Below are 22,901 nucleotides of genomic sequence, written 5' to 3' on the forward strand. Positions count from 1 at the left end.
TAAAAATGTAAAAATAAAAAAGAAGCTCAAATGGATCAATTTACGTTTGAATGCGCCATCCATTACAATTTTGCTGCTCTAATTCACAGACCCAAAAATTGTTTGAATATTTATTTTACCACAATAAATGATTAGAAATAATATTTGATTATTTTTGGGCAATTATCTTTTGGACTTGTGCCAAAAAAAAAGCAACAACAACAATAAAATATTGCCACCAATAGCACAGAAAAACAATTTGATTAAAAGCTCATAAATGTGATAAGAGTAGCTGAGTTAACTTATAAAGCAAACAACATCAAAATGTACAAAAAAGGATCTGAAACTTTTGGGTGGAGAAATATTACATTTCTTATTTATAGGCAAATATTTAGCATACATAATAGTACACATTTTAAATGCTTATTTCTTTTGGGGGGGGGGGCGCACTTCTGTAGACCTTAAAGTGGACAGAAGAGGGCGTTCTTTATCTCAAAAAACATCTTTACTGATTATGTAACTAATTGTATTTTTCAAATATTTGTGTATATAGGTTTACAAATAAAGCTATTATCTTTATTGCATTCAATTTTACCCACTATTGTCGTTATAGGCGGGAACGGTGGGCGACTGGCCAGCACATCTGCCTCACGGTTCTGAGGACCGGGGTTCGATTCCCGGCCCCGCCTGTGTGGCATTTGAATGTTTTCCTCGTGCCTGCGTGGGTTTTCTCCGGGTACTCCGCTTTCCTCCCACATTCCAAAAACATGGATGCTAGGTTAATTGAAGACACTTACGGTTAATTGAAGACGCTTACGGTTTAATCGGGGTGTATAATTAGACTTATTTGCACATTTCAGCCATTGACAACTAGAGTGGGCTAACTCCATTTTGGTCATTTAAAAAAAAAAAAAGTGCAGAAAGAAATAAAGAAAATAGCATATCTTTGAGATGAATACTGATTAGCTTCGCGGCTCATATGCTTCTGCAACGAACCATTACAGCGATCAAAACAAGCCTACTCAAATGTGTCTAACCTCACTATTTTCTTTCATTGTCCAAAAAAAAAAAACATCCAGACTTTCAATATAGGTGTCAATTATGCCGCACGGCTTCTGCAGAATGGGGAAATTTTACAACACAAGTTGTCTGACATTTTGAGCGTTCAAGAGCATTAGTAGATTTGTTCTCAAGCTATTTTTAGCACTTTAGATTGCTTTGTATTGTGTAAAAATAACAGACAAAGTGGGGACAGACCAATAGTATTGATCTGTGGAAAAATACATTGACCATACTTGGACATCCAGGATTTCGGCCGATAGGGGACGATATGATCCAAGGCCAGAATCATTGTATTTGACAAACTGTCATAATCTGAGTAAAATCTCAGTTTTTGTCAAAACAAGTTTCCAGAAGAAGTCATCATTGCCAAATAAATCGCCAAGGTATAAATCCCCCCCGGATTTTATTTTGGACAATGGAGACTGCCGCTGCACTTCCACAAGCAGCTCAAATAATTGAGCCGTGTGCGCTCATTATACACTGTGTGTGTGTGGCTTCCATTACTGTGGTCAAGTATCCAGATGGCGACCTGCCACTCCAAACGCTATCAGCTAAATCCGCCCAGCGCACATGCACACTCATGAAGCCGAGCTCTGTCAAATATTCTTTTTGCAAGAACAAAACACGATGACTCGGCTAAACAATTGGGACTCTTCACAGAGAAATCCTCAAATAAATCTTGCTTGAAATCCCCCTCCCCCACCAACGCAGGCTCTGTCTCATTCATGTCAACGTGTGCCGTGCGTGGACTCTTCGGATGAACAAGTAAGACTCTTTATTGGCATTAACGGAATGATTTGCTTTCATTCATCCAATCGTAACGATGAGCCTCAAGTGAAGGTGGCTTGTTTGTGTTGAATAATTGAATTGTTGAATATCGTCATTTATGTAACATGGGTCTGTGCTGGTGTTCATGTTATAAGCACGGTGTTGATACTTTATGATCTTTTCCATTTTCAGTGCTTTGCCATAATCTATACCCAATTGCAAACCGCTTTTGCAATTGGGTAATTCTTCGCAGATTTTGCTAGCCAGGGCTCGGTCCCCATCCCCGCAAATAGCGGGGCTTCGCTGTAATAATTATTTTACTGCTTCCATCCGGCAAAGAAGAGGAACACGACAACTCAGCAGAAGACGTCAGGTGCATACGTTACAGCTCTACGCAACATGGTGGAAGGCAGCCAAGGTGACAGACATTTTTTCATTTTGTTTTCATCTATAATTTGCTCATTTTTTTGGGTCTAATATTTGTTTATTTTCGATCAAATTTTTTTGTGTATTTTTCTCTTATATTTTTGCTTTTTTCATCTAATATTTGTGTAGGGAAGTTCTAATATTTTTATTTTTGACAAACTTATTTTTTTGGTCTATTTTTGCAGTATGTTCCTGATTATGTGCCTGAATTTTTGCTACTATTATTTTATATCGTATTTTTTATTTTTCATCACTTTTTTTTTTTTTTCCTAATTTAGTATTTTTCATCTTGAATTTTTTGATAGTTCTCAATTCATATTTTTGTGTTTTTGTCTATTTTGGGTCAACTATTTTTGCATTTAAATTATTCTCGAATACGTATATACTTTTCATCTAATATTTTTGTATAGTATTTTTGTGTAATATTTTATCTTCGGTCGCCACCCAATCGCAGGGCACATAGAAACAAACAACCATTGGCACTCACATTCACACCTACGGGCAATTTAGAGTCTTCAATCAACCTAACGTGCATGTTTTTGGGGATGCGGGAGGAAACCGGAGTACCCGGAGAAAAGCCACGCAGGCACGGGGAGAACATGCAAGTTCCACACAGGCGGGGCCGGGAATTGAACCCCGGTCCTCAGAACTGTGAGGCAGACGCTCTAACCAGTCGCCCACCATTTACTGTAGTGCATTTTGTTTTTCTCAAATATTTTGCTAGTTCTGTCTAATACTTTATTATTATTTATTTTTTTCAATTGTCGCATATTTTTTTAGCGCTTTCTTGTATTTTTGTCTGCTGTGTGATATTTGTGTTTTGGGCTAATAATTTTTTTTTTTTTTTTGTTTGATATTTTTTGTGTTATTCTCATATTTTCTTCGTAGAATTTTTGTATTTTCTACTATTGTTTTTCAAATGACACGCTTTCCAATGGGCATTGTAAAACGTGTGTGTTCACTGGTGTTTGTGTGGTGGTGTTGGGGAGTGTACGTGTGTGTGTGCGCGTTCTCCTGAGGATGGTGTTTGCCCCCCCCCCCCCGACCCACGCCAGCACAACCCCCGAAGCGATTGGCATTCCTGGGGGCCACCAGTGAAGCGGCTTGAGAGGAGGAGGAGGGCGGCTCCTGGGTGGCCCCTTATGCGGCGTCCCTCAGGGGGCGGCGACAATGTCTTATTAATTGACTGGGCATCCTCAGCAGAGTGCAGGAATTTGGGGGCGGGGCTTATGAAAGCGGGGGGGGGGGGGGGGGGTGAAAAGTGAATGATGAGTTGGGACGAAAGTCATTATCCAGCTCCCGTTCGATTGGGGGATTCTGCATCATTCCAGGTTTGGATGCTTTATCAGTATACTTTTTAATTTTTAAAACATTTTTTTGTTTTTCCCCTCTCGCCCAGAGTTAGCTGAGATAGGCGACAGCACGCCGCGGCCCAAGTGAGGATAAGCGCTCCCGGAAATGGATGGATGTACATCGCTTGCACGTGATTAAAAGTTGGTAAAATAACACGTATCATTTGATTATTGTCAAGGAAAATAGTGTCAAATTACACCAGTTTACCACCTTTTAATCGTGTGCAACTGAAAATTAAGTCGGTTATTTTTTCTGTGAAGAAGCAGCAAAATGAATAAAACCAATTTACATTTTATGTTGACTTTTACATACAGGCTGTAGAGTAAAATAAAGAGTATTTAAATTTTTTTATTGGTAATTATTAATTTAATGTTTTTTGTCATTATTTTTAAGCATGTAGATTAAAGTCTAGATTACATTTTAATTGCTTTCAATTTAATTTTGTTGTTTTTCATTTACTGTAATTTAAAGACAACTTTTCACGTTTGGTGAAAAAAGAAAATATATATATTATGACATTTTAATGTTTATTTTATTTGTAGTTGTAATTTTAAAATGTCATGTTTCTATGTAATGTCATTATCTTTAAATTATTAATTTTAATTCATTATTTTTAAATATATACTTTTAATTCAACTAAATGTAGTAACAAGATCTTTTTGGGAGTTACTAATGTGACATTTGTTCTTGACATTTTTTAATTAAAAGTTTAATCTAGTATTTTTAATTTTGTAAAATTGTTATAAATTAATAATCAAGTTTTGGATAACATTTTAAATCCAGCATTCAATTTAATGTACCTTTATCATTTCTATTTTATTTAACTGTTTTTTTTTTTTGTTAAGAACCTTGAAACTACAGTTCATTCTAAATACATTTTTGAAACATTTATTTTGAAATGACTTGAATTTGAAGTAGATGTTTCTTTACTCATTTAATGAAAATTACAAATTAGAATTGAAATAATATTACTTTTTTTTTTTTTTGCAATTTAATCTGCTTTCATGACACTTTTAAAAAATGAATTTAAATGTAGTGAGTGTACATTTCTTTTTTTTTTTTAAATGAGTTGTTTGAGTGATTTCAGGCGGTGGTCCCCACATGACAAATATGTTTTTGTGTAAGATTGATGGGGATGTTTTGGGTGTCACATCTTCCCATGTGGTCCCCCCCGCCCCCCCAAGCTTTCACGCACCCCAAGATGTCTTCACCCTAATCTTGTTACATGTGTACCCCATTAGCACCGCAATTGTTCGCGCGCCCCCACCTCGGTCCCCTTGAGTCAGTCAACTCGGCTCTGTCGTGTTTCGACTGCTTCCCACACGCGCAACCGTTGCCCTGGCGACGACAACAGGACCCTCCCAACACTCGAACGCACACACGCGGTGCTGACATCGTCAATTGTTGTGACTTTTAACTTCAATAGGAAAGTATCAATGTATAACACCAAGTACCACCATCGTGACCGTGATCATTACAATATCGTAGAAGGCCAAAGACGGGGGGGAAATGACACGGGGGTTTATTTCTAAAAAGTAGGAATGGGCCAACACCAAAACCAGGCATCAGGTATTGGGTCCATACCGGCCTTATTTCAAGGTATCGGCTACTTGTGAAGTCTGTCAATACCAGCCACCAATACTTGAGGCAAAAAAAGAAATCTGACACGAAGTCCTCCTGGCCAGTAGTTGGCGCTACACCGGGGCGGTTTGAGACATCAATGAAACATTGTGAGCGTCAGAAAGAAAGGAAGGTCTTTGGTCGCGATCGTACGTCGTTGTGTTCATTGCAATTTTATGTATCAAAAGTACGAGTGGTATCGGTACTCGCTATCTGGGAGTACTCAAGAGTGAATACTCGTTGTCGGAAAAAAAGGGATATCGAACAATGCCGACTAAAAAAAAGTATATTTCATATTATTGGAAGCCAGTCAACATCTTCACAGTTTGAACATTAACACTGTGCTTAAATTTTGGAAAATGAAGAAGCTACATTTCAACAAGGACTTTTTTCAAATGTATTGCATGTAAATGAAAATTGTACCCATATCAATGTTGAAAAACTAACCGGTCTTTAAGATTAAATGCAAATCACAGTATGCTTTAGGTCTTTCAAATTTTACGCAATTTGAAACAAATAAAAAATAAAATCCAATTATGAACATTTTTACAAGTGCAGCAAAAACAGAACGAAAGCGGTCCAGATGTAAAACATGAAAATAATAAAGTGGAGACGAGCAGATTTGGGGGCTCCCCTTGCGTGCCTCGCATCCGTCACACGCTGACCTTCAGGACCCCCCCCCGCCCCCTGCTTCCTGTTCTTTGTGGACCTGAGAACCGAGGACCTACGCCCCCCCCCCCCCCCCTTTCAATGTAGCCCGTGCAATCTCTCCAGACGAAGAGACCTCGATGCTTTCCGGAGTGAGCAGAAGAACGACACTGGAAACGCTTTCATGGTGGCGCTTGGAGTCGACTGTTAGCATGTTAGCATTTGAGGCCATTCTCATCGGAAATGGTAGCAAAATGGGGGAAATTCTCTACTCTGGATGCTAATTGTTAGTATCTCGGTGAGCGGCACCTACAAAAATACTGCATTCCTAACAGCTGTATGTAATATGATAATCCACTGTAACATAATGCACGGTGTGAACGTTAACATTGTGCGTGCGTATGGGAAAATAAAATGTACCTGCATGATTCAATTGAAAATGTCTTGTTCACTAAAAGGTCCATCAAAATTGTACCTAAATAAATATTTGATAACATTTAAAAACCACTAATTGAAATGTATTGAACTTAGGTTGAATATAACGATGTTTATTTTAAGTTGGAAATTTTCAACTGGCGCTACAAATTTGCATGACGTTGCGTTGCGACAGCCAATCGGAGTGGAGAATAAAGTGCGTCAACGCACAACGTCATGAAGTTGTCGAGCAGAATAATGAAAGATATTAATGACAACTTTGCAAAAACGTCACGTTCTCCGTTCACCTTGAAAGTGGGCGGAAAAAAAGACAACATTGGGAAACTCGACCGAGTCGGATAAGTCGACTCCAAAAATAGGTCGACACAGATATCTCCGCTTCGAATTATTCGGCACAGACGTATCCATATTATACTATTGTTTTCAAACTCCCTTCACAGTGTATTAGCACCCTCTATTGGTGAAAAGGTGGTACTGTAGGCAGACATACTAATTCAGTAAGGCAGTCAGCCTTAATGATATATAACGATGTAGTAATAATAATGCTGATAATAATAATGTTGCTAATAACGCACAAGTAGAAGGAAGCTGCCGCGTCACGGGGAAAAAAAGAGATCGGAAGGAGAACTAATTAATTAAGTAGCTAGACGAATAAATAGATGACGAGCGTGGGCTGGCTCGTCGATTGTCCCGAGCCCGCCTCGCTCGCTCGTTCGGTCCTTGAGAGCGTGAAAAGCGCAAGAAGACGCCAACGTCGAACGCGGAACACGACGAAGGACGTTTGCGTACGAGTGCTCTTGATGGAGCGCGGATGGAATGGACCTTCTGTCGTAACACGTGGGCGCTCGTGTGGAGATGCGGCGGCCTTCGGCCCGCTTCGCTGCTCCGCGATTAAATGCAAGCTAAAGTGTAGACTTGTTTCCACAACACGGGGGGAGCTTTCAAAATGAGTTCTTCGAGACCGGCTTTGGGTTTGGGATGAAGGTTTGGGGGGGGCGGGGTTAAGCGTTCGAGTCGCCTTTTAAGAGACTATCGGAGTTTCAAACCGGAGTTACGGTTTCAAATTCGGGTTTGCTCCAGGCTAGCGTGCGGGACGTCGAAGGAAGCTAGCTTTCGTAAGAGGGGAGAAGAGGCCCACTTTACAAAGTCATCATTCGGTGGCCACAATGGAAGTTTAATTCCAAAAATAGAAATAATATCATTATAAAAATAATAATGCTGAAAACATGCTTCCCTTCACTGAATTCAAAACAATGAAATAACGCCTCACAGTTCAACGGTTTAGAGTTAAGGTTTCAAATCCGGGTTCCAAGACTGCGTTAGCCTCTCAAACAGGTTTGGGTTTGAAGTTGGGGTTTTTAGCTTAGATTAGGGTTTCAAATGAGAGTTTTCAGTTGGGTTTCAAGCCAAGGGGTTTGGCTTTCAAATTGGGATTTGAAAGGAGGCTTAAGGTTTCAAATTAGGGTTTCAAATTGGGGTTTATAGCCGGGGTTAGGTTTTCAAATAGGTTTGGGTTTGAAGTTAGGGTTTCGGGCCTGGGTTAGGATTCAAATTAGGGTTTCAGGGGGGGGAGTAAAAAAATATGAATAACTCACTTTTGAGGCACTAAGTCCTTCATAATGTCTTGTTACTTTCTAACAGATGTTTTATTGCATCAGTATTGAATGAAGCCTTATTCCGTTTTTGTCATTTTATGTTGACAAAAAATGCAGTCAGTCATTTTTTTTTTTTTTTTTTTTAATCGTTCCCTTTTGTAAGGGACTTGAACTTTATTGCATCCATTTAAAATCTTTGATATCATTCATGTTTAAGTTTTTACTTCTTACCAATTTTGGAATATGTACACTAACTTGATTTTTATTTTAATCTTGTCTGTTTTTTTTTTATATATACCTATATATATATATATATATATATCTATCACTCTTACACGTTCAAAATAAAGAATTCAATTCAGTTCAAAATTGAATGCACTCAATTTTAGAAATGAATAAAACACAATTACTAATATGTTTTACTCTGGTCACAGGATGCTTTATTGCCTCATTCTACAATGATTTACATTTGGATTAAAAAAAAATAATAATCAATCCCTTTTCCAAGGGACTAAATGACAATTATTAACATCTCGTCCGCTCTCCGGGAGGTTGTAGAATGCAGCTGAAAAGAACATGCTCAACATTTCTCGAAAAGCAAAGCAAAAGAGGACATTTCTTTGCAGTGCCACTCGAAGTTAGCATTGAGGCGGCCTTGATGGATCGAGCCGTTTATTCCAGAAGGTGGCACGATTGTGTCGGCGCTGCTCCGCGCCGGCCATGGATTGCAAAGGCCATAGAAGAAGAGGATGACGAGGAGGAGGTCTCGTCCCTCAGACGCCATCTTTGTTGCGCGCCGCTTGACCCGATGACTCCGAGACAGTTTTGACAAGTTGACAAACTGTCACGGCCTCATTCATTTGAATGGCAATTTTTAATGTCTTTTTTATGAAGTTACCAAGGGCGCAAGGCTTTCGTCAGCCAAGTGCACTCTGCCGCCTTGTTTCTTTCTTTTTTCTGTCTCCTCTGTCCTCGGTGCGGACGGAGTCTGGTGTCAGCGCGCGTTCGCGTCGTGTTTTTCTCGCTCCCGTCCTTCCGTCTGCAATGTGGAAGGAACCAGCCGAAAACTCATTGCGGTATTCAGCGGGCCAATCACATTTTAGTCGCATTGCTACACGGGAATTTATGTTCGGGTCAAATTTATGACAATACTTTGTTCCTATTTGGGTCACAATGAATTATGTGATTCAAAGTCATTTCTATTTTATTCATATTTAGTTCATCTATTGTTCTCACCCCTTCCTATTTAATTCTCATTCTGACTCACATTTGAGTCCCATTTAATATTAATATTAATATTTGATTCCCATTTAATGACTATTTGGTTCCTATTCAATATAGGCTTTATTCTTACTTGATTCACGTTCAAATTTAGTTAATATTTGATCCCCACTGACTCCTGATTTCCATTTGACTCACATTCGATTCGCATTCAAATTCATTGAGTCACATTTAACTCCTATTGGATTCAGATCGATTTCCAGTTTGATTAGCATATCATTCCCGTTTTATTCAACTTGATTGATAAACATTTGAACCCAATTCGACTCCGCCATGATTCCAATTTCATTCCGGATGAATTCACATTTGATTAAGATTTGATTCCCTCTGATACCAATCGGATCCCCATTTAATTGACACTTGAATCACATTGATTTTGTATTGGACTCGCTCTGATTCATATTAAACTCACAGCTGTCGCCTTCATTGTGGTTTGATTAGCATTTCATCCACCAATATTTAAATATATTACTCCAATTGTAAAGTCTTTACACTGGCTTCCAGTCAGCTTTAGAATCGATTTGAAAGTTCTGCTACTGGTCTATAAATGACTAAACGGTTCAGGTCCTGAATACATGACTGAAATATAAACCCGGTCGGGCTCTGAGATGGACCGACTCAGGTCAAATAGTGGAGCGCAGAGTCCAAAGCAAACATGGTGAAGCAGCATTTGGCTATTATGCTGCACGCAAATGGAAGTCGTTGCCAGCAGAAGTCACGTCAGCCCCAAGTGGGAATGTTTTGAAGTCCAGGTTAAAAACTCTTCTTTTTAAAATAGAATAGAAGCTTTCCATAGGATTTCCTCTTTTAAATGAGATTTCTTGCACTGTACGCTGTTTTAATTGTCCATCCATCCATTTTTTTTTTCTGAGCCGCTGCTCCTCACGCGGGTGGCGGGCGTGCCGGAGCCTATCCCGGCCGTCATCGGGCAGGAGGCGGGCTACGCCCTGAACTGGTTGCCAGCCCATCGCAGGGCACATACAAACAAACAAACAACCAACCACTCGCACTCACATTCACATTCACACCTACGGGCAATTCAGAGTCTCCAATTGATGCATGTTTTTTGGGATGTGGGAGGAAACCGGCGTGCCCGGAGAAAACCCGCGCAGGCACGGGGAGAACATGCAAACTCCACACAGGCGGGGCCGGGGATTGAACCCGGGTCCTCGGAACTGTGAGGCTGACGCTCTAACCGGTCGGCCACCGTGCCGCCTGTTTTAATTGTATTTTTCTTTTATTTATTTTTTCTCTTTGTTTTAAATGTTCATAAGCTGTTTTTTTTTCTTTGTTTTTGAATGGGTAATTTTTGAATTACCTTGTGTATGAAATGCGCTATTTAAATCCATTTGCTTTGCTTTGCTTTTGCTTTAAATGTCCTTCTAATTTCATTCCCAATTCAGATTTTTTTCTCATATAATTAATAATTGATCTTTCTTTGATTCATATTTGCCTTACAATTGATTCCCATTTAGTTAACATGTGATTCACAGTGATTCACATTGATTTATATTCAATTCGCATTGATTCCGAAGTCAATTGCATTCGCTGAATCCGATTTGATTCAGAATGTTTTCCTTCTTTGATTCCCATCAGACTTCTACTTGATTCTGATTGGATTCGCAGTAATTGGAGAGATTGATTCCTGTTGGATTCACGTCGTTTTACGTGATTAACATTTGTTTCACATTTGATTCACACTGATTCTGATGTATTGTATTCAGTATTTGTACATATTTAATTTCTATTGGATTGACATTGATTTATCTTTTAATCATACTGGATTCACATTGATTTCTATGAATTGTGTGCGTGGAAGGACATACCAATTCCCCCCGTTTGTGGATGTGGATTGCTGACTTACTAAATGGATTTGTATGCTACGCGTGCGTGAAAGCATTGAGGGATATTTACACCATGTGTGTTTATTATTATTACATTAAGTAAAGTGGGAAACATTTGGGGGTAGCGACCCTCTTCATTCTGAGATGGCGATGTGTGTGTGTGTGTTGGAGGGGGCGCACTTGACCTCCCTCTCAGCGGAGGAGACGATGGAGAGCTTCTCAAGGTTGTCACTCAAGACGCCTCTCCACCCTCGCTCTCTACTCGCTACACCTTTGTTTCATCCGCCGACGTTTGCACTCGCTCCACTTTTGATCTTCTCTTGACTTCACAGAGCGGAACGTCTCCAATCGAACCAAACCAACATGCGTCTAGAATTCGGTTCCGCCGTCACAAGTGTGGAGTTTGCATGTTCTCCCCTTGCGCCTGCGTGGGTTTTCTCCGGGTTTCCTCCCGCATCCCAAAAACGTGCGCGCAAGGTCGACTGAAGACTCTAAATTGCCCGTAGGTGTGCACGTGAGTGCCCATGGTTGTTTGTTTGCATGTATGTGCCCTGAGATTGGCTGGCGACCGGTTCGGGGTGTGCCCCGCCTCCCGCCCGTAGATGGCTGGGATAGGCCGCAGCACTCCCGCGACCCGCGTGAGGAGAAGCGGCTCAGAAAATGGATGGGATAATAATAACACTCGTAATCGCCTATACTGCACAACAAAGAGAACCCTAAAAGACCAAAGAGAATTTGGTTCCACCGTCATGAGCTAACCAGGTGACTCTCAAATAATACTACAAGCTATAATGATCATAATATTCATAATATACCATACTAAAAAGGAGAGATTATGTTCATCTAAAACAATTTGCTCCCACCTTCGTGAACTAACCACATTGTTTGTTCAGGGAGGAATGTTTTTTCATTCTTGCTAACAGAGAAACCAAGGTAGCTATCTAAAAGATGAGTGTTCCACCACTTGACGATTTTGTGAAAAAATATTTGTCATCGTGTCCGACCAAGAGTCCTGGAATAGCACAGATGTCACCTTAAAGCCTTTGGTTCCACCTTCTTGAGCTACCCTGCTAAATCTTCTTAAACGATGATGGAGACCTTCCTAAAGGATATGGTTCCCACCTTCACAAGCTAACCAGGTAAAGCTCATCAATATTGTGACGTATATTCATTAGGTTCCACTTTTACAAGTTAAACAGCTAAGGTTGACTCAGATTCTTGGTCTAAAGTAGTCTTCAATCAAGACTCTTGAACGATTTTGGAGACTATCTTCAAGAATTTGGTTCCCACCTTCATGAATTAATTGGTTAAAACTCTCGGAGCACCATGATTGAGGTTCCTATTTTATGAGCCAACCAGGTGAAAGTTCTCCAGGAAAAAGGTTTGTCAAGGTACCTAACCACGATACCTGGGCGACAACAAAGGCCATCTTAAAGAATTTAGTTCCACCTTAATGAGGTAACCAAGGTTAAGGTTCCACGTTTACAAGCTACCTACCTAAAGTTCGCTCAGGTTCTTCATTGTCTCCGACCAAGCGACTTGAACGATTATGGGAACAATCTTTTCAGAATTGGGTTCCAACTCCATGAGCTAACCAAGATTATGGTTCCACTTTTATGAGCTACCCAGCGAAGATCGAAAAAGTTTTTTTCATTGTCCCCGACCAAGACACATAAACGATTATGGAGACCATCTTAGAGAATTTGGTTCCGCCTTCATGAGCTAACCAGAATGAGGTTCCACTTGCACGAGCTAAGCAGGTCATTTTTTTCTCTCTTCGGGAACACTCTTCTTCTACACCTCGACACGGGTGTGTTTGAAAAAGATACGGGTGGGCAGGGTTTGCGGGGTTTGTCTGTGTTTTAGACAATACGATTAAATGATTAATGCGCAGCGTGGTGCTTATAATTAAAACCATTATAGGAAGTGTGGTACCGCTGATGATACCCGCTACGTCCCCTTTTTAAAAAGCAATTTTCATAATTTCAAATAATTGGAATTATGGCATATTCATTCATTTAGCGGGGGAGGGGGGCGGGGGGGGGGGGGGGGGTCTGAGCGCGGACGCTAATGAAACGCGATCATTAGCATCCAAACAAAGTAATTGGCTAGGCTTTTATTCCTACAGATAGGTGATAAGGCACAATCACAAGCCGTATGCCCCCCCGCCGCCCGCCCGCCCGCCCGCCTCACCACCGCCTCCAGCGTCAAGTAATTAAAACAGAGACGAAGATGAGACCAATGCGGCGGCTTGGGCGCACCTCTGAAAACATCTCTGATTGCCTTGATTAGAAGCCTTACTGTACCCCCTGATTTTGTTTATGGATACTCTAAGCAAGCGAGGTGTGTGTGTGTGTGGGTCTTTGTGTGAAAAGTGTCTTCATATAACTTGTTGTTGAGTTCAGTGCATCCGGAAAGTATTGAATCAGTTATATATATATATATATATATATATAGTTTTTATATAACTGAGAAAGAATATTATTTTGTTATTAGGTTTTTATAAATAAATTATTGTACTAAAATAAACTATTTTACATATTTTATATACATTATTTTCGCATATTTTAACATTTGTTTATTTTTAGTTATTTTATCAAATAATTGGTTCACCGATTATAATTGACGATAAATAATGAAATGAACAAGGAGAATGAATTATCTTATCGACATAACGCCATTGCACATATTTGACATGTATTTCCATTTCATAAAAAATGGTTACTTGATTATAATGTCATTAAATAATGAAATTAAAAAGGAGTGACTAATTATAATCAACTTTTTTTACACATTTAATTTCCATATTTTACTTTAAAATAAAATAGTTGATTATAATTAAACAATTATAAATAATGCATTTTAAAGTGAATCATTATTGTTAAAACAAACATTTTTTGCATATTTGAAATAGCCTGCACATTTGTTTTTAAAACAAAATGGTTACTTCATTATAATTTGATTGTAAATAACAAAATTAAAAAGGAGAGTGAATCATTTGTATTTTCTTATTTAAATAAGCTTTTTTTTTTTTTTAATCTTTTCTCCGTGCGATGGGATTTGTCCGTTTTAAAAGCGAAAGGTGGCCCTGAAACACAAAAGTCGAAAAAAGCGGTCTTGGAGGTCCCCCAAAGACGGCTTTCATCCGACCCGTCCCGGAGGAGACGAGATGGACTCGCCCTCGCCCCCTGCGGGCCGGGAGGCCAGCAAGTTGAGGAGAGGAGCACAAAAGGACGGACGGAGAGAAAAGGCTGGGGTGTGGGGGGGGCAAGGTTGCCATCCCGGATGGCAACCTTGCCCCCCGCAACCCCGCCCCCCCATCCCTCCGAAACCCGCCATTCCTGCCACAGTGCCGCTTTTCATCTCGACACATTTTCATCTCTTTTCTCCCCCTCCGCCATCTCGCTTTTTCAGGAAAAGCTGTCCTTGGTGGGAATTTCTTCTTCTTTATTTATTTTTTTTCCAGAGGAATCAATTCGCTTTTGTACATACGCGAGTTGACCCCGCGACAGGCGGTAAGTGCGCGCTGATGGACACGGACCATGGTCACACAAACACGCACACGCACACATTTGTCTCAAGCGTGCCTACGAAGTGCCTGCGTTGCCTCCCCACGGAGAACGGCGCTCCTGACAAAGGCTAAAAAGCTTTCTGCTTATTATTTGTAGGCAAGAAAAAGCAAAGTGGAGGAATAATTCAGCGGCATGCGGTCAGGGGAGGCACAGCCTCACCTGCGCGTACAAAGTAAAAAAATAAAAAAAAAAAGACAAAAAAAACATCATGATTACATCCAATTATTTTCAAATTTAGGTCTGTGCTTTATCTTGATTTTCTTTTTTGGATCCAACAATGTACATCATTTCAGCATTAGACTTGCTGAATTTGCATATTTCCCGTTGGAATACATGAGACGGGAAGTGCGGCACCGAGCAGCCAGCCTCACCTCGGATTCCGCAATTGAAATGGCACGGGGCAACAGCACCATCTAGTGGTAAAACAACTATTAAAACAGAGGGGGTCCTTGTCGAGGGCCTGTTTTCTCTCTTGACATCTTCAATATTGTTTTCAAACACTGATTTTCCATAGTCAGCCTAATATATTGAATATCTGTGTGTTACATATTTAGTTTTGCTGTGCGCACAAAACGGCAGATTACGCGCGCGCGCGCTACGGCAGACAGTATTCTGCTTCCACTGAAGGGGGCGTACGAGAGCACACCGGTTCACGTTGGTCCCGTTGTTCGACGCAGGCAACTAGCTACAAGCTCGCTTTGGTTCTTTGACTTTGTCAGAGTAAATGCTGACCTCATCGAACGGTGTCGCTCGCAAATCGGGGCGAATGAACCGAAAAGTAAAATATGAAAATAAGGATGACATTAAAAAGAATCCAATACGATGCTCTGTCATTGGCGTGGGAGACGCGATCAAATTCCAAAAATATATTAAAATGACATAGAATATTAAAATAATGATACACGGAGAAAATGGCAAAAAATGTGTGGGAATATCAAATAACGTTTTGATAAAATGAAAGAGAGTTTAAAAATGGAATAATAAAATACAAATAATACAATGAAATGCACTTTTGTTGGCGATGGGAGACATGCAATTAAGTAAAAGAAATACAAAATGCAACCAAATGAAAGAAAACAAAAACATTATACAATAAGAAGAGGGTAGAATAATGTGTAATAAGACTTGAAAAAATGATTTAATAAAATTAAAGTGACTGTGAAAATAATGCCACACTAAGAACATAGTACGTGTATTAAAAAAATGTAAAAAATTGATGAAAGAGAAAAAATAAAAATAAGGATACAATTACAAAGTAGTATAGTGATAATAAAATATAATGCTCATCTTCAAATTATAAGATGAAAACTATAAATGTAATAAATTGTAAGAAAATATCAAAGATAATAATACAATAAAAACAACTGTACAATTATATGTGTAATAAACGTTTAAAAATACAAATTGAATCAAATGAAAAATGTAAGAAAATAAAGACAACAATCCAATAAAAATGCACTTGAATTTTCTATGCTTTGGGTCCTTGCGGCTGAGGAAACTAAAAGGTTGGCGGCTGCCGGCTGCGGTGGGAGAGGATTCTACAGAAGAATGATTTTGATTAGCCCAAGTTTCACGTCGTCGGCACCCGTTGTGTCCCGAAAGGCGAAAGAAATATATATTTATATATATATATTTTTAAAATGGGGGGGAAAAAGGAGCAACATTCACAGTGACATTTCTTAATCAAATATGGAAATCAGGGGGCCGCCATTTGCAATCCTTTTTTTTTTTTTTTTTTATATTCCTAATCAAAAGCAAGCAAGGAGCAAACGAGGGCGAGCTGGAGAAACGATGGAGACGCGGGTCATTACGCGTCTTTCTCCCGGGCCCCGACGACGACGAGAGCCAACCAGAATTAATCAGAGGCCATTAGGCTCGTATTTACTCGGCGCTGCGGGGCGGGAGCGCCGCCGTGCCCCGATTGTGCCGATCCTTTCCGACTATTCTTAGACCACCTTACGGCTGGCTGGAGAGAACGAGGGCGCAAAAGCGCTGGCGTGCTGCTCTTCGTTCTCGCTCGTGTATAAAGATGCTTTCCGAGCACGAATTACACAAATTCTAAAGCCAGACAAAGTACACGCTAACAAGAAAAAGCTCCTAATCCAATTCAAGAATTGAATTACAATATTACGACAATACTTTTTTAAAATATTTTGTCATTGAGATTAAAAAATTGGAATGCGATTGTCAAGACGGAAAAGACAACTCTATAGTGTACTTTATACAACAAAAACAGAATAATAACATCATGCAATAGAGCGTAAAGGATTAAACGGGCTGCGCATCACCATTTCATGTTTCAGTTCAATTCATCACGCCGCTCCTTCCGGGGTGCTCGTCTTGGCCACCGGGTGGCAGCGGTGTGGGCGAGCCCTGCGCATTTCGAGGCCGGAACACGCCACAGAAACAGCCGATAGTGGCACAAAGGAGGCCCCCGAGACGGAGTACGCAAATAGCTAACACCATATTGACACAAGATCGATTCACTCGGGCTTGTTCGTTTGTTGGTCGGGTGTGGCCCGCCAGTGCGGGAATGCGCGCGTTGTGTTTCCGCGTCAATCATTCACCCGCATCGTCTTGTTCGCTACGTACGCCCAGACAGCTACAAAACATGACATCGTCACTTTTACGACACTACCACGGAGAAAGCGTGAGGAGCAATGCTGTTGTTATTTGGTTCTCGATTGCAGTGAAGCGAGCCCCGACATCATGGGTGACAAACTCAAGGCCCGGGGGCTAGATTCAGCCCGCCACATCGTTTTACGTGACCCGCGAAAACAAATCACGTGCGCCGGATATTACATATTTTCTTACCAAACCCCTTTTTTTACAGTAACCTGAACGACAATTGAACAAATTCAATCCTTGTCTTCAGAATCAGAATCATCTTTATTTGCCAAGTATGTCCAAAAAACACACAAGGAATTTGTCTCTGGTAGTCGGAGCCGCTCTAGTACGCAGTATTTTATTTCTGCGTAATATTTTATATGACAGTGGAACCTTGGTCTCTGTTGTATGCCCTAGTTTTCGTATGATTGGGTTTTTGACCATTTTTTTTCTTCTAAATCTTCTCCCGCTTCTCATCCATCTGACCGCTTTTCGGGCAAAAAAAAAAAACAACTTGGTCATTCATTTCCATCAATGGATGTACATTCATCCAAAGCATTTCCCAAGTTGTGTATAACGGGTTCAACGGACACAATGTAAGCTTTTATTAACTCAAGGCAATAACAATCCATATATGTCTAATTGTTTTCCTTATATTTTTGTACTTTATATGTTTGTCAAATATTTTACTATTTTGTATTACTTTTCTAACATTTTTTTTATTTTGGTCAAATATTTCACTATTTTGTATTAAGTTTTAAAAACATTATTTTCTGTCTTATATCTTAATTAAAAAAAAAACTATTTATTGAGATTTATTTTTTTCATTTCTTATTTTTTTGTATTTATTTACATTTGTGTACCTCCATCTAATATTATTTTGTTTTTGCTGTAAGAGTTTTGTATTATTTTCCAATATTTAAAAAAAAAAATTGTAAGAGTTGTGCATTTTATTTTTGTTTGAAATGTTTTATTCTATAGTTTGTAACATTTGTATAGTTTCTGTCAAATCTGAGCTTTTTCCCTTATATTTAGTATTTTTGCCGAATATTTATCCCCCCCCCACACGTTTGTATTGAGCCGCTGAGAACTTGAGTGGGCTAACTTCTGATGAATACCGGTGGAAATCAAGCTGTAGTTCCAGTGTTGACATACAGGGGGCAATCCATTGCTGCATTCGGCACGTTTCCTGATTCGTTAGTGCAACAGTGGGCCAACATCCCAGAAAAAGTCACCTTCCGAGTTTGGTACAAGTCTCAGAAAGTAAGTCATGCTTTAGCTTTTGTGCCATGGGAATGTTATGAATCATCTTTCAACAATTATTGATAAATTCGATGATGCATTATTGCATTAAAAATATTTTTTTTTTTTCTCATCCCACTTTTTTTTTTTTCAGGCAACAGAGATGATACTGACCAGGATCCAAATTATGAAACTGGAGATGATGATAGTGCCTCATTTAAAATTAAAATGAGGAAAAAGAAGTAATCATTGCCATAAAAAGGACCAAGGCATAAATCCCACAGATTTCATACCAGTCAAAAAACTCTCCTGAAAAATGACGGGAGGGGGCCTGGGGGGGAGTTAGCCCACTCTAGTTCTCAGTGGCTCATTTCTGCCTTTCCATGTGTAAATTGGACTGCGCGTGTGTTGCTAATGCTCGGGCCTTAAGGATGCAGTCACGATAGGCGAAGTGCTCGAATAGCAGACGTTCTCCTCCCACCTCTCAGCCGGCAAGACAGTCGGACGGACGAGCGGCACGTGTGACGACGGCACGCGAGACAGCGTGTCATTTGCTCATCGAGCCGCCGAGCGTTTTGGCCCGGCGCCGATTAGCGACAGGCGGTGACCTCATCTTCACAATCTATCGCCTTAATCAGCCCGCTTGCACCCAATCATCGCCACCCTATACATAATTCAAACGCCGCCCGGGCTGAATGGGAATGATTCTGCGTCAGCTTTACAGATTTTGGGTTGTTTGCCAATGTTTTTCCTTTGTTTCATATTTTTTTTATAATTTGATTTTTTTCTCATATTGACTTTAATAATAATAATCATCATTTACATTATTTTCTCATATTTCTCTATGCTTTTAATTTTTTATTTTTTCCAATATTTATTCTTGTATTTTTTTTTGGGGGGGGGGGGGGGGTGAATTGGGTTTTTGTCTTCCTTTTTTTTTTAACCTGATTTATGATTGTTTTTGTGTATTTTGTAAATGTTTGTAATCCGTTCATATATTTGTCTAATATTTGTATATATTTCCTCTAATATTTTATATATTTTCTATTTTTGTGTTGTTTTTTCTCCAGTTTCTTCATTCGTGTAATTTAGTTTTGAGTGTCGATCGAGATTAAGGAGCAGATCAAAGAATGCGCTAAATCTATATAAAAAATATATACACTTTTTTTTTTTTTTTTTGCAGTTTAACAATGTGATGAGAGTGAAGATTTGTTTTATCACGAATGTCATAAAATCGTGTAATGTGTTATTATCTATGTTCAATAACGGGCCCACCGACAGGTAATCGCAGCAAATGTTCCTGAAAAATGTGAGAAAAAATGTGTCTCATATGCATGACAGTCAAAATCGTGTTTTAATATTCTTTGACAATATGACAAAGGGAAGAAAGGGGCGGAGCTGTCAACTGATCACCGTTGGTGGGGGAAGATGCCGGTCCAAACTGGTAGGCCCAAACGTATCGTGAGGGTCAGCTGGGAACGTCTGGCATAATCCCGTCAGAAGGAGTTTCAACTCGCGCCTCCGACGGAACTTTGCTCGCGTTCCGGGGGAGGCGGGGGACATCGAGTCCGAGCGGACCGTGTTCCGCGACTCCATCGCTGAAAGCGGCCGACCGGAGCCGTGGCCGTAAGGCGGTCGTGGCGGCCATCCTCGAACCCGACGGCGAGGGATGGCGTCAAGATGAAGAGGGAGTCCCATCGGGCCTTTTCGGCGCCGCTGACCTCGACTCGGGACGTTGCGAGCGAGCCGGTGGCCCAACCAGTCTGCGTGTGTTTTGTGGACTTGGAGAAGGCGAATCATCACCTCCAAATCTGAGACCGTGGTCCTCGGTCGGAAAAGGGTCGGGGTGGAGGAGTGGAGTTCAAGTATCTCGGGGTCTTGTTCACGAGTGAGGGAAGAACGGAACGGGAGATGGACGGGCGGATCGGTGCGGCGTCTGCAGTGATGCGGACTTTGCATCGGTCCGTTGTGGCGAAGGAGGAGCTAAGCCGAAAGGGGAAGCTCTCGATTTACCGGTGGATCTCCGTTCCTCCCCTCACCTAAGGTCACGAGCTGCGGGTCGTGACCCAAAGCACGAGATCCCGGATACGAGCGCCCGAAATGAGTTTCCTCCGCAGGGTGTCCGGGCTCGCCCTTAGAGATCGGGCGAGAAGCTCGGTCATCCGGGAGGATCTCAGAGTAGAGCCGCTGCTCCTCCGCATCGAGAGGAGCCAGATGAGTTGGTCATTTGATTCGGACGCCTCCCCGGTGAGGTGTTCCGGGCACGACCCGGGACACGCCGGAGAGACTACGTCCTTCGGCTGGTCCGGGAACGCCTCGGGAGAGCTGGATGAAGTGGCTGGGGAGAGGGAAGTCTGGGCGTCCCTGCTAAAGCTTCTGCCCCCCGCGACCCGACCTCGGATAAGCGCTAGAAAATGGATGGTTGGATAGGAGACAAACGAAAATTTGTTGTAGATGGACGAAAGCCAAAAACTGGTTTTATGTTCGTTAACAATGTGACAAAAGAAATGTTTTATGTGCGTGAACGTCATGAAATCCTATTTTACCATTTGAATATAATGTGTCTTATTGGCATAAAAGCCATGTTATTTGATAACAATTTATATGCAACAACAAGTATTTGCAACACAATTTGACCGTTTGTTAACAATGCAAGCAACTCCGTTTTGTTTTGTATGCATGAAAGCAGTAAAACGTTTCAATGCTTGTTAACATTGTGATGAAATCAAATCAAATGTAGTTGGTTTTGTTGTTCACAGTGCAATAAAATGAATGTTTGGTTTTTTTTTTTACATACTAAAGTCATGAAATCTTGTTTTACTATTTGTTAAAAATACGATTAAAATAAATGGGTTTTATACACATGAAAGTCATCCAATCTTGTGGCAAAAATGAAATGAAATAATTTATACAGAAGAAAACACGCATTTCATCAGTCCTCTACTTGCATTGGATGGTGCAAGAGTACCTAATAAAGTGTCAAGATGGCCTTTTTTTGGGGGGGGCTGCTTCTCTCCTTGAAGTTCATCTTGTTGTGGAACTCCACATGACAGTTCATGAGCGTTTATCCTCCATGTTTGCACTCTCCTCCGATGTATGCCCGAGGCCCTTTTGCACGCGCCACCCGCTCTCCCCTCCACCGCCGTCGCCCTTCACGGCAAAGAAACGTTCCGTTCTGCGCCAGTAATCCGAGCCGTGCCTCCGGGCAGGCAGGAGCCCCCGGCCCCCCGGCCGTGCCCCCCCGCTCAAGAGCTGCTTTAATTAACCATCATACCACAGATGGGATCGATTTTTTCCCCTCCTCCTCCCCTTACCACCTCTTCTTCTCTTTGCTTTCTCCTCCATCTCCGCTTCTCCTTCTTCTTCGTAATTGCGCTGGATTTGTGCCAGCGTAGCCCCACCCCCTCCCCCCCCCATAAATGGCAGGCCTCTCCTCTTCGCAGCCTCGTGGCCTCACCTGCTCAATACCTTATTAGTGTCAGGATCTGCGGAGAGCCATCGTGGAGGAACTAAAGAGACGGGAGATTGATTTACGCCCCCGCCGCAGATCAAATTGGGACGTTTCTTGCCATGTGCAAGTGGCAGTCTGCGCATTAGGTACCCGGTCGGCTCTTTAGTGGCGACTTACACAACTTCATCCGCCTCCATCGCCTCCCAATTCTAGAAGCTACAAATATTTCAAAAGATGTGGATTAAAACACATCATTCACAACAGGGATTCCGATTATTACTGTAAACGCGTGTCAAAGTGGGTTGGAACAGGTTTGGCCGCTGACCAACCCATCGGCGGGTCGACCCTGTGAGGACTAACTTGAAATCGGAGCAGTCCCGTTGCAAAGATTGTTGAGGTTACATCGACCGGCGTGACCGATTCCGAAGGCCCTCGGGAGATTTGATGGACACAGCAACGCGTACACACGCACACACACGCGCAGAGGCTGAAACCTGAAAAAAAAAATAAACATCAAATAACGATAACTGAAATTGTAGCGGGCCCTACAATACCAAAATAGCAGATTTCATGTGTCTTCACGGGCACGGCTGCTTGAGACTTTTGCGGCTCCGCTCATGATAGACATGCCGACCAATTTTGCATGTTTCCAAGTCAATCTGCCTTTCAGGGAGGATTTTTGTATTTTGTTTTCATCAATGTAGGAGGCAACCGGTTCAGGGCGTACGCCGCCTCCTGCCCGATGACAGCTGGGACAGGCTCCGGCACGCCCGCGACCCGCGCGAGGAGAAGCGGCTCGGAAAATGGACGGAATGTAGGAGGCCCCACAGAGCCAAAATGGCGGCATTACACCAAAATGACAGACCTCCCGTGTCTTTTCGGGCATGGCTCCTTGAGACTTTTTTGTACGTCTACTCTTGGTAAACAGGCCTACCGAATTCCACGATACTAAAGGCAACTGGCTTCGGGGGCTGAATTATTTTCCAATTCTGGAAGGTTCTACAGAGCCAAAATGGCT

This window comes from Phycodurus eques, chromosome 14 (genome assembly GCF_024500275.1).
Source record: "Phycodurus eques isolate BA_2022a chromosome 14, UOR_Pequ_1.1, whole genome shotgun sequence".
NCBI lineage: Eukaryota > Metazoa > Chordata > Actinopteri > Syngnathiformes > Syngnathidae > Phycodurus > Phycodurus eques.